This window comes from Canis aureus, chromosome 15 (genome assembly GCF_053574225.1).
Source record: "Canis aureus isolate CA01 chromosome 15, VMU_Caureus_v.1.0, whole genome shotgun sequence".
Lineage (NCBI taxonomy): Eukaryota > Metazoa > Chordata > Mammalia > Carnivora > Canidae > Canis > Canis aureus.
The window spans coordinates 16,270,940-16,284,816 of NC_135625.1; the positions used below are offsets into that span (position 1 = coordinate 16,270,940).

General features: G+C 32.8%; 1 long non-coding RNA gene across 3 annotated transcripts in view; it reads left to right on the forward strand.

Annotated features, from left to right (window-relative positions):
• LOC144284280 (uncharacterized) overlaps positions 1-13,877 on the forward strand; it is a 29,194-nt gene that overhangs the window by 10,333 nt on the left and 4,984 nt on the right. The window contains exons 5-7 of one of the 3 annotated variants that reach the window (XR_013352637.1): positions 3,244-3,403; positions 7,606-11,511; positions 13,354-13,689. This is a non-coding gene — a long non-coding RNA (uncharacterized LOC144284280). Of the gene's footprint in view, positions 1-3,243; positions 3,404-7,605; positions 13,690-13,877 lie in introns of all 3 variants that reach the window. The other 2 variants (XR_013352636.1, XR_013352638.1) reach the window with 2 other exon arrangements.

The following is a 13,877-nucleotide window of genomic DNA, read 5'->3' on the forward strand; positions in this document are numbered from 1 at the left end:
GAGAAAAAAAGAGAGACATGAGTACCCAGAATGGCAAAGGAAAGAGAAATATTTATGTTGAGAAAAGACCTATAGCATTAGAAGAAGTAGAAGATGAGTAAATGAGCAAGTGAAATCTTTTTTTTTCACCACCTCAAAGAATAATTGGGTGGATGTGAGGCAGAATAAAATGAGTCTAAGTTTTGACCTCAGAATTAAGAATAATTCCAGTATTATTACATGTTAACTCTTTAACTTTGTCCCAGTCACATAGGTAAGAATCAATTTTCCCCGAAGGAAAACAGGAAGTCTGCCACTATAGCTTATTAAAGACTGAATAGGTAATAAACACCACTCACTCCAAGAGCTTGATGAATATTTATTAAATTAATTGAGAATTCTAGTAATTAGGAATACTGTATACTTTTTATTATGTCCTATTGGAGGCATACATTTTTTTGTCAGTGCCCCAATTAAAGAATCTTAATTAGGAATTGTTTGTACTAGCAATCACAAATCTATGTGGACTTTGCCTAGCATCTGGTCTTTGGACTGATGCCCAGAAAAAGATGGAGTATTCACCATTTCATGCACCTGAACACCTTTTCTTTGGTAAGAGAGGAATTCATTGATAATGCCAATAGTGTATAGTATACGTGAAATTGTATTATTAGATGTGCTAAAATCTAAATGCTTAAAAAATATAGATTGTTAGCATCTATAAGTAAAATATTTAAAATGTATCATTCTGATATTTGATTAGCCATAAGGGAAATCTCTGCTGATGAGAAATCCTAGTTAGCCAATGACAGAGTAGAAGACTAAACCTATATTTTTTGCCAGACTCATAGTTTATATTGAAAGAGATACGTTGTCTTACGAGACCAAACTACCAAATATGATTGAACTATTTCTAAGGATTACTCAGCACTTGAGAATATGTCTAGTCAGAGTTCTGAGATAAAAAAGCATATTATTTGAAAAAGAAATTTTCCTATCTATTGTGTATCAGGCAACTACAATTTGACTTGAGTAGCAAAACACCTTCCTCGCTGTTAACAGATAACATTTAAGGATAGTTTTTTTTTGTTGCAATAAAATAAAAGTAATACCCAAAATATTGTTATTTCTTCTGCTGAATTCGCAACAATAAAAGGGCTCATTCACATCCTCTAAAATTTGGTAACATAATTATATAACCATTTCAAAGTAAATCTTTTTTTGATTTGAACTTTTTGGATGCTGTTATCCTAAGCAGTGCTATTCCATATTGAAATGTAATACACGAATTTGGATATATTAACTGGACTTCAGCTAGCAGTTGTTTCCTGAGACTTTGACCTGAACCTTATGCTAATTGTGAAACCGAGTAGCCTTTTTGTTTGTTCAAGGTTATTGTCTATACTGAATTCTCGAAACATGTTAAAGGAAAAATATGTTGTTGGCTGACAGTTGGAGGCTCCGTTGTGTACCGTTACATGAGTGTTAAAGATACTGAGACAGGAATGTGATAAATTACCTAATCAGATAATCAAGACTTGTCTCCTTTGCTTTATATTTTTATAAGAAAAGTTTCAGTCTTTTTTTTATTGAACAAAGTAAGACAGCTCACCAATAATTGGTTTAAGTTATTTTTTATAAACTATCTAGGAAATCCAGCTTAAATCATTAAGGAATTAAAGATAAAACAGAGTCAAATGTTTTTTTAAAAACCTTGAGGAACAAAAATCAGCACTTTGTTTATTTTCAATTGTTATTTAGGTGAAAATAAATAATATTTGAAGGAATACTTCTCATGGTGTGACATAAATATTATTGGACTTAAATACAGAATTAGAGGGTTTTTTTTTAGCCTAATAATAGCTCCAAAACCACCATGGGCACCCTCATTAGATTTTATCCTTATCCTTTTTATAGCTAGTTCTTATCATCCTTTCCCAGCAAAGTATTGAAATTGTTTTCAAGTTCTTTTTTTCTCTATTTTCTTTGTTTATTGACTTACTTATAGGCAGTAAGACTTTTCAATAGCTTTTAAAACCAAATAGCCCAGACACACACTGAAAATTTGTAGCAAGTGATATATTTATGACTGATAGTATTAAGAGTTAAAATCTGTGATATCTAATGTATGTACAAATGCTAAATATATTTTATTAGTACATGAAAAACATTCAGATATTAAGCAGTGAGAGTTAAACAATTATGCAAACTACTAATGCATTTAGTAGTTGAATAACATAAACATTTTTAACTAAATACGGCACGTGGCACCATATTATAATAGAAATAACTTTCCATATAAGCAAACCCAATTGGATGAGTCACTTCTCACAGATTCAAGCATGCATGAAACTGGATAAGCTAAGAAACTGGAAAGGAATGAAGTTCAAAATTTCTTTTTCAATGTGTAAAGCCAGTCCTAGGCAAACTGCTGCCAGTCTCCTGAATGGTGGTGCAGGGTAGTTACAACAAAACGTGTTTGACGGCAACATATTGTCATGTTAGTTGTTGTCACTCAACAATCCTTTACTAATTTCATCTGAGATTAGGGAATGGACTTCTTGGAAAACTAGCAGTTTTTTTAACTGGCCTCTGTCTTTCCACTGACTGCTCCCAATGAAGAGCCGTTTTTTTTTTTTGAAGTCAGTTTTTCATTCCATAGGGGAAGAAAACACAAAACTTTGATTTCTTTCTTTTTGGAAAAAGCTTACCCAAACCACTATATTGCTTGGAAAATCACTTTATTCAGTCTAATTCACTCTTTTCCTCTTGTTTTCTTCAATAAAAATTTTGTATCCATTTCCTTAAAACTTCCATAAGATTGATACTAGAGTATATGATAACAAACTTCTGTCTTCTGTGCAAGCTTTTAATTTTTTAATTTAGTGGAAAATTTTAATCAACAGAAATACCGAAAAGATTTCACAATGAAAACCCATAGAAGAGGAACCTAAAGATTCTACCTTTAATGTACACAATGTGCGTCATGTGACTCCGCACATTCAATCCATCCACACTATTTTTGATGCATTAAAAGTATGTTGCAGAATTTATATAGTTCCACCAAAAATTTCAGTATTTCTAACATTAACTAGAATTCAGCATCATTTGGATTTCTTTCTTTGGATGAAAAATGTTACACCGTGAAATGCACAGATCTTAAGTGCACATTTGCTAAGTTTTGACAAACAGATACATCTTTTATACCAAGATATACAGCATTATGATAACTTAAGAAACTCTTGTCTTGCTTTATCCTTGCAGATACAACTCCCAGAGGCAAACCACTGTTCTGATATTTCCCACCACAACATAGATTGGATTTACCTGTTCCAGTCATGTGAGTGGAATCTCATAATACACACTACTATGTGTAAGGCATTTTTCACTCAGCAGAGTTCTGAGATTCATCATATGGATGCAGGTATCAGCAGTATTGCTAAATAGCATTCTCTTACGGATACACACAATTTGTTTATACTTTCACCTCTTTATGAATAATCTAAGCCATTTTGTTTTTAATTATAAAGTTGCTCTGAATGTTTTTATACAGTGTTTTGTGCATGGGTAAATATATCTAATACATATCTATAATACTTATTATAGATAGATAATCATATATATTATTTTTCTTTGATAAACACTGAAGATGGGAATTTCTGTCTTATAGGCATATCTTTAGTTTTATAGGAAACTGCCAGAAATTTTTCTCAAGTGACTTTATAGTCTCACTACATATGTCTGAGAATTCTAGTGGCTCTGCAATCTCACTGATATTTGGTCCCAATAATCTTTTTTTTTTATTTGAGTCATTCTGGTGATTATCATGCAGAATTTTAAGTTGTTTTTTGACGTTTTATTTATTCTTTTAAAATCCTGTTTATTTGGTAATCAATTTTGCACTAAATATCAAATCTTCTTCATATTCTAGCTCTTAATTGACAAATTTTCTATAAGATGACTTGCTGTAAAATATTGATATCCATTAACTTTATTAAATATATATATATTTGCAATCAACATATTAATATTATATTTCATGAGAGAAAGTAAAGTCAAAACTTAAAAAAAGACTATAAAGAATACAACTTAAAATGTATTTTATGAATAGAATTATTAAGAAAACCTTTAATAATCAATCAAGACTTAGATTAAAAAGTGTTTTAGAGAGTTTTCTTTTGCTATTTTTTAAGAGCACTTGGGTACTCAATTTGGACCAGTTCTGATAAGCTAAAAAATTAAAACTTGGAAAAAGTGCCATTCACAAAAAAAGGCAACATCAGTAGGCATGATATAATGAAGTTCATTAGCCTCTCAATCCTTTGACTGATCAGGACAAAGTTCTGTGAGAAGCAACAGTATTCCAGAGACATACTTATTCTATATTACTAATATTCATTTTTCAATTTATTTCTTTGATAATATTCAAGACACATAACCTTGGAAAATCATTCTTAAATGGTAATGTTATGTCATCTACCTGAAAAAATTGCTGCACTACAGTCCTTAGACAAATCTTTACAATATGGTTGAGAACAGATTTTATTGCTGTAGTGAATGGCTTCTGGACCAGAAAATGTGTACCTTGCTTTTAAATCTTTTATAATGTTCTCTTTCTTGTTCCTATAGCTAGGGTTTGCTCATTCTTTTCTTAAAACGTTGTTCCCTTTATTGACTCGAAGATTACTATCAGATGTCACCTATGCTACTTAACCGTATATCATAATGCCCATTAAACTATGTGCCTATGAACGTATGGAAATAATACTAAATAATGCTGGGCACAGAGGCTCAGTGCACCCATGCATCAGTATAAGTAATAAAATGTTTTACTGACTAGAGATGTGGTACTTTAAGACAGGGTTACAAAAAGTCCCCAGTGCCCTCTTTAAGGGAATATGTCAAATGATTTCATTGGATATTATTCCCATGTAAACTAACAAAAATGAGAGATGTACCTAAACTCTCCTTTCTCTTACTAATGGGTCAACTGAAGAGAATCACTTGAGTTTAAGAATTTGCTAAGGCCCTAATTGTGTCCTTCTATCTTTCTCAAGGAGTGACACAGCTGGGTGCAGGACATAACTGCAAATACCAGGATGACTATTATAAACCATGAGAGCATAATTATTTGGTTTATAGCATAAGAACTCTCCAGTAGGCTACCATTACAGATTAGTGAAGAGCATTGTACCTCTAAAATCAACAAAGAGCTGATGAATATGCAATCCATAAAATTTGAGATCTAAACACTGGTTAAAGTATTGTTGTTTTCTAATTCCTATGTAGCATTTCTTTAATAAGAGTCAGTACTGCAAAAGAAAAAAAAGGAAATGGGTCGATATTGCAAAACTGGTGAAAATGTTTACAACTAAAAATTTGTAACAGATTCTATCTACAATGGAATATTTATTAGCCTCCATGGTCAGAAAGACTCTTTCAAATGCATTGTAAATGTTTTATGTTTTATCCTAATTTAAGGGGTAATGTTGCTTAATATCACCATAATTTTATTGTAATTCTTCATAAATATTAGATATTTCTTAGCCTTAGTGAATGGTGGTAAATATAGGCAATATAAAGTTGTAAATATTATTTAAGGACATTAATTAGTGAAATAATTACTTTGGTAATCATTTGGGTTCTCTAAGTACATGTTAGAATATTCCTTCTCTACCATTTTGAAGGTAAATTGACTATATTAACTTTCTTTGGTCAATGAACCATGTTGAGAAGTGATGTGCACCCCCTCCAAACCGAGGTGTGAAGATCCAAGAAGGGGTTTTCCAAAATCTCCTTCTTACTGCCATAGTGCCTTGCAGTACTCCAGATGTGATCCCTCTTTCATTATGGGCCCTGAAGGGAGGCAGAGAGTTTGATGGAGACTCTAGACAATCCAAGATTTCCAAAAAGCACAAGCAAGAACTAAGCCTTTATTGGGGAGTAGTTTGCTGCTACAGCATAACCTAGACTATCTTGACAGCTACCACGTTGGGGTGCTTCCATAACAAAACATAACAAACATGGCATCGTGTTAGTGGTCGATTGGAAAACAAGAAGGGAACAGATGCTGCAGATGGAATGCTGATGACCCATCATGAAAAGTAGCCAAGGATTTGGAAAACTGTTGCCTCCCTTAACTTGAGAAGGTGACCACATATCCAAAGAATCCACGGATCTAGGGAAAGAGATTGCAAAGTAGAATATTAATTCTGAGTGTTTATTGATAGGGCTCCATTTGGGAAATGCAGTATAAAAAAAAAAAGCAATCTAAGAAAGGAGAGTAGAGTTTTAACAGCAGGAATAAAAGAGAAAAAAAAAAAGTGCAGAAAAGTAGGGACTTGCAGTGTTGGATGTGGCAAATGGTCCTCAATCCCAAATGACAAATGATAAAACTGAAAAGGTACTTGAGAGTTAAGGCCAATTACATACAACTCAACCTTGTGGTAAATAGCAAATCAGTGCAATAGTCATCTGACCCATTGTTAAAATATCTAAATAAATTAAAGTGCCTCAAAGCAGAGACATTTACACTTGTGGCATCCAGTAAATCCTTTGAATTTAAGGAGTGGCTCAGAGAAAGGCTCAATGTGGGACTATTAAATCTAAGTCTTTTAAAGTCAAGGTATCTACAATTAATTTGTGATAAAAGGCATGGGAGAAAAGCAATATCTGTAGCAAATCTAAGAACTGTCTAGAAATAGCTGTAGATGTAGCTGTTAGCTCATAGAGGTCAACAGAAATAAAGTAGATAAGCCAAGTAAGTTTTAATTGATTTGTACAAAGAAATTAAATAAATAACCCACAGGCCATAACTAAGAATGTCTAAGATTTCGAACCTCCAACTTTCAATGATAATGAAGCAGTCTGAGAAAACTGATTACCTCAAGGAAAAAAATAGTTTAATGCATATTGGCTATAGCATACAGACAAGGAGAATAAAGAAAAAAGAAGCATCTCCTGGTACGAAGAAGTCAGGGAACAGAGTGTGTAATTACAGACTGGAGAGTCCCTTTCAGGAAAAGGATTTGCAAGCTAAATAAGAAATATTATCCACCATCAAGGTTAGAGACCTTGCCAACAACACCCAGTGGGATCCAAAAGCACTATGATCTCTCATGGCCTATCTTCCTCAGTGGGAGTGTTTATCATGGCCACACCTGCCCTAGTCCTGCCATTTTATATTGGGTGTGTGTGGCATCTAATTTTTCTTTTTCAGTTCATAGATTTCTAGATGGAAGGAGGCACATGCTGAGTAGGTGATGAAAATATTAGTCATTACTTAAGCTTGAACGTTTAGGTGGACCCACTGACTAATGGACTTTGAGTATCATCTGTCACAGGGTGTGAGCAGATCCGGCATATAGGGAAGAGGATATGCTGAATATTTAGTGACAAAAAAGTCAGACCGTAATCATCATTAGTATTCCATGTAATATCCAGTTCCCCTCGAGGCACATGACCTTCCCCACCAACTTAACCTTGAATGAGGCCATTTAAATTGTATAATAATATGAAAAGAATTGGCGTATGCCTATTTCATATGCAAGTTTTGATAACCCTTGTGCATTTCTTATATTTTTCTCTCCCTCTCTATGCTTTCTTTTTCCTTCTACTGTGTTCCAGATGGTAGCTGTTTTTCAGCTGAAGTTCAAGAATAAAGACACTATGGAAAAACACCCTTCAGTAAATCTGAGAGGCACACGCAGCATGAATGAGAGATAAGCCTATGTTGTTTAAAATCACTAAAATTTGGAGGGTCTTTGTTACTAGAGCATGATCTAGATTATCTTGCTTACACATTTTACACAGTTGATTTGATGTGAAACAACTGTAAACTGCTCCTAGGTTTTATATCAGGGGTCTATTCTACTAGCTGTCATGATCTTTAGAATTTCCTCATTCAATCAAAATAGCTTTAACTGAACAGCCTTTTTGATATTTGAGGGAGGATAGATGGAATATTGGGCCTGAAAGAAATTTGGGAAGTATCTGGCTATTGGATTGGTAATAACTTACTAAGCATGTAATCAATGACAGAAAAAAAGAGATTGACTTATTTTACTATGTAAGCATTTAAAAAGTTTTTCTCCTATACATAAATAAATGACAAGAAAAATATACCAGGCAAGTGTTTATAACATATACAACAAAGAGTTACTATCGTTATTAAAGCAAATAAGATAAACACTGGCAGCAAGACTAAAATAACAATACAGAAAAGACAAAATGTAAGTGAACATTAAACACTGTAGGTGAAATGTGAATATTAAAGTTTAGGTTAATGAGTAATCATAGAATTCCAATGAAAACAATGAAATTCCATATTTTGTGTATGAAAAAGGCAAGATCTTCAAAATGGTTAAGGTATTGTTAGACATCCTCACAGGCTAATGAGGGCTCCTTTGAACATAGCAAATTTTGACAGTTATATACAGTTTATTTTTAAAAATCGGATTTGTGACCTTGTAATTTTATTTCTAGGAGTGTATCCTTAAGGAACAACCATGAGCATTAAAAAAACCCACATTTGTGCAAAAAGATGCTCATCACTTATACATTAATAGTTTTAAAAAGCTAAAAACAATGTAAAAGTCCAGAAGAATTTAATTCCTGAGTAATTTATGTTGTATCTTCTTAAGGGCTCCTGCAGTTTTTAAATTGTGTCTATTAGAATTTCAAGAAAATGTGAAAATTCTTATATAATCTCTTTCAATAAAAGAATAATTAACCACAAAATATGAAAGTCTTACATATATTTTATCCTTGAAATGAGGATTAGAAAAAAAAACTAGAATTTTATTTTTACCCTCAGTATTATCAAAACTTTCTCCTAACCTTGAATTAGTTTCTTAGAATAGAAAATAGAAGCAAGCCCATTAAGTCTTTTGCAAAAAGGAGGGAAGGGAAAAAAGGAATATTGTTAGTTTAATGAATAATCAAAATATGTGGCTCTTTTTTATTCTAAATATGAGTCACTGACAATAGGCAAATAGTAAAATGCACATGTACTAAAAAATATTGGAGGAAGTATGGGGAAAAGTGCATCCTGAAGACCAGCTATATTCGGACACACATCCTTCTCCTGCAAGCTTCTGAATCACATATACTGGGAAATGTTATTCTGATGCTATGGTCATTTCCTTGAGTGAAGTTTAATGTTCTTTCTGAAAAATAAATGTACTTCCTTAAAAGTATCTGCAAACCTAATTTAAATGTTCCTAACATTTTACTCTTTATTTAATTTCCATGTAATTTGAAGTGAGAAGGAAAGATAAAAGCTTTTAAAAAAAGTATTAACTTCATTTTGTATCACTCAATTTTAACAAATTAGTACATAATCCAATGAACACAGGATAGTTAATATCTTGTGTTGATTATACTTAAAATATACATTGCATCAATATAAAAATGAACTTAATTAGGAAAGGAATCAAATAAGTGTCAAGATCACTATTTTTGTCAATTGTTTCCTATCAAAATCAATGAAGATTAATTTGAAAGGAGCATCAACGTTATCTAATTACACTAAATAAGAACTGAGATGACAAAAGGAAGCATTTTAGTTACAGGAAAAAGTGTAGTAATTAAACTTGCCATTTACTTCCAGAGTTTCATGTTTTTTTTAGATACTTTTGCAAAATATGGTATACAATCGTACTGTACTGGTTTTAAGACTTGCATTAAAAATAACTGAATAGCTATCACATTAATAAATCTTTGAGAAAAATAAATAAATAAATAAATATTTGAGGAAGTACCTTCTCACCAATTATTTTACAGTGTCACCACATTTTTATTTTCTTTAATTAGAAATGACCTTACAGGTCACATGATGAGAGTAAGGAACTGAGGCTAAATTATTTTTCAAAAGCTACATTGCAAATTAAAATCCAAGCTAGGTGTGGAGTTCAGACACCGTGTAGTTTACTCAATCAACAAATTGACTAACATTTTTTAAAGGAAGGAAAGCAGTGTGATTTTCCCAGTTTGATGAATAATCATGGATTTTTCCAGAGCTGTGCAGTGCTTCTAACACTGTAATGTTAACAATGTTTTTAATCATGTTTGTTGGTCTTTAATAACATTTGTTCGTCTTTAATAATGTTTGTTGAATTGAGTCAAACTGAACTACTTTAAAATCTATGTGAGTATCCAGAGTAATTTCTTTTGGATTCATTATGAAGGTAATGTTCTTGATTTCAGTAGATAAGAATAAAATCTACATTTCTGCATGGAACTGCAGGTGTTCAGTGCCTGTAGCATCAACAAAATTACATCAATTAATTTGAAAAAAAATATGCACAAATCTATTAGAAAAGAAAGATTGGCCAAAATTTAAGAAAAAAGACAATTCCCATATTAATCTTTTTGGTAAACTTTGTCCTATTCCATTGTAATATTTTATTTACACAAAAATGTATATGTCTACAAGATATTTCATCATTTGAAAGTATCATTTTAACATGTAAAAATACCAAATTAACTTTTAATCTGGATGTTAATGATACTCATTTTGTTAATGAAAAGCAAGATCTAATTCACTACTGTGAGTGATATTTGTTGATTGGATTAAGCTATCATCTTTCCATGAATAACTGAAGGCAATATACATAAAACCACATGCTGTGTCTACATATATATTGACTAAAGTGAGTAATGAAAATGAAGTATTTTCAGAAGCATGCAAATATTCTAGAGTATTTGTATAATATTTATTATCTGGATAACATCAGAATCAAGTCTCTCTTCCACTAAGAATGTACAGATAGGCAGTTTACATGATTATTAAACATAGGAACACTAAGAAAAAACATCATTGTATCAGAGTCCTGGTTTTGCTATTACTGACTCTGTGATGTTTCCAAGTCAATTAATTTTTCAAAGTCTCCATCTCCTCATCTATAAAATGGGAATTATAATAGTACTTAAATTATGGAGTTGTTGTAAAGATCCAATGAAATAGTGTATTTAAATACTTAGCAATATTTCTGGCATAAGATAAATTCTCAATTCTCAATATATTTTATCAGTTATATTTCAAAAGTGACATTCACAAAATCACTTTATACCAGAAGAATGATAACAGTTTAAAAATCTTATTGGCTAAAAAAGAAAAAAAGTGACTTATCATCTATAAGGTGGAAAGAACAATGGGGAAAAGAAGCCAATCCCATACTTTATGAGTGGCCATATAAAGTAAGTCAAATGTTACAGTGCACTTGGCTTAAGCTATTTATTCACGTTTTCTTCAGCCTTTACCTTCCCACAAAAAAATATTAGTCTAAAATGTATCTATACTTAAAGTTAATTTTTCTGTAATTTTCAATCATCTCCCTGAAAGTTTCTCTCCTATATCACCTATCCTATTCTCAGGCACCATGATATTGCCCCATGAAATTTAACTGAGTTTGTATCTAATAATCTCCCTGATACCAGACTAACACCTAAGCTCCCAAACAAAAGCAGTTGTTTACAGAAGAAGAGGAAAAGAATGCTATGAATGATATTTTAAAATTAACGAACTCAAATGTGAGTATCTAAAAATGCATCATTTTTTAAGTTTTTAACGTTTACCTGTCCCACCTTTTGGGAATGAGAATGTGTTTGTGATTCTGGGTTGGAATGGGTGCCAGAATTTCCAAAAGAAGTCTGAGTTTGAGGGATGTGTGCTAGCAATTCGAGCAAATCTGTGTTTAAGGATGTGAGACGGACCATCATCCAGTGCCTAGCCTGCAGCACGTACCAAGTCAGCACTTTACTGGCTTCCTGAGTCTTCACCCAGACATAGGCGGCAAGATCAAACGAGTAGAATTCGCTATAGCTATTTCAGCCAGAATGTGGCAGCTCTCTTCATTAAAAAAAAAAAAATCCTGTTTCCATAGTTCTCAAAATAGCCATAATTTATAAAGAATGACAATTAAGTATTTTCTGTTTAACAATTATAATCTTCTAGATTTTATCCATGACCTAATGTAAAAATAATTTATTGTGGGTATATAGGATATTTATCTAAAATATGTTTATAGTTACTAAAATTTAGAGGGCAGAAAAAGGGTAAAGCATGGTCTGTGTGGAAATTTTTCTATGATCTATAGTTATGTTCACCTCCATCATTAAGGAAAAGCAATCCACTAGTGAGTATTTGGCTTAACGTATACAATTAACCAGAGATAAATTTATGCTGCTAAGCAGTGCTGGCCAGGAAAAAAAAATAAGTTTTGGTTTGTATTATTATATACCTCTAATTACTAAAGGAGATTATGCATATTAATCAGTTTCCCCAAATGGATTTTAGGAAGAAAAGAAACTCCAAGAAGTTAAGTCACTAAGCTTAATGTACCAGCCTCGGAGAAGATGAGCCACCTGGAGCAGGAATTATAGGGTCTAGGATGGGATGTTTTGAGAAGTAGCAAGAGTTCACTAGAGCAACTGCAAAACACAAATTGGTGTTTAGATGATGCTGTGAAACCCAACAAGGATTCAGTGATATTACCAGGTTAAATAATTTGCCCAAGAAGACACAGATAGGAAGTACTAGAGAAGCGACCTGAACTGGTGGGTGTGAGCAGTGGCGATTTGGATTTAGAGATGCAGTGTCACCCCCTGATAGTGAGAACTGCCCCACTTTTAGATAGGATAGGCAGTTAATGATACTTTTTAGTTTTTTATAACTGTTGCCTTTTCCCCTTTCATGCTGGTCAGTGAATGGCCTGAATCATTATTTAAATAAATTGGTGCTAAGTGGGCTCCATTTGCTCAGTGCCAACAGGTGGCTTAGGGAGAAATGAAATAGGCTGGCTCAGAAAGTATTCTACAACAATGAAATGGGCTGGCTCAGAAAGTATTCTACAACAATTCTACGCAGTCCAGTTCTTTCCCCAAATTACAATGTTGATTAAAAACCTGCCAGTGTTCCATTTTTACAATATATGCTCTAAACTTTTTTCTGCCCTTTAGCCTACCATACAAGGCCACATGCAAACTACAGACGGAAGCACCTTCTATATAGCAATAGGCAGGTACTTAGAAACTCGCTGAAATACAGTTTCCTACTGGACCAAGTGCTTAACTCCATTAGTGCCATAGGCTGATTAAATCACCCACATTACATTTCAACGGTGTTTCAGCCAATTAAGCCAGCTCAATTCATCTCTGCTTTCTGGGGTCATAAAGACATTAGAAACAAATTTACGATCCGGCCTGTTAGTGAAATGACTTGTGGAGTTGTTTTTAAATCAGAGTGGCTAAATTAATAATTTAAAAAAAAGTTTAAAATGATCTGAAATGGGTATTTTTTTAAATATTCAAAGCCATCATGATATGGCCTTAATTACATTTAGAAAATGCTTTTTTCTTTCTTTCTCTAAGCAGACTTAGAAAGCAGTGAACTGAGTGAACCAACCAACTGGAACAGAGGAAGAAATAAGCTGAATTCATTTTCAGTCAGGTGACCCCATTGTGGAACTATCTTCTCATAGCATTCAGTTCCCCTGAATGATAATTCCACCAAGCAGCTCACAGGAGAGGGTAGATTTGATCCCTAAAGTAACATGCATCTAGTAAATGCAGGTTAGCCAATTAAGTTGTGCAATTTCTAGAACTATGCAGATACTGCTTTAATATCCCTGCCCCTCACTCATCAAGCCCACCACAGAGCACCATCTATCATCAGATGTTTGACCAAAATGAAAACAGAGAGCTGACCAGGTATGATTAAAAGGGATTTATATAAATTGACAACAGCAAATGCTATGTGAATTAATACATTTCTATTTCATGATGTTGGAAAGAATTGTGAGCTTTTATTGTTCATAATATAGTTTTACAGAAAGTTTAGAGAAACTTTGTATTGAAGGATCCTTGACAAATTTTGATAAGATACAAAATGTTTTTCT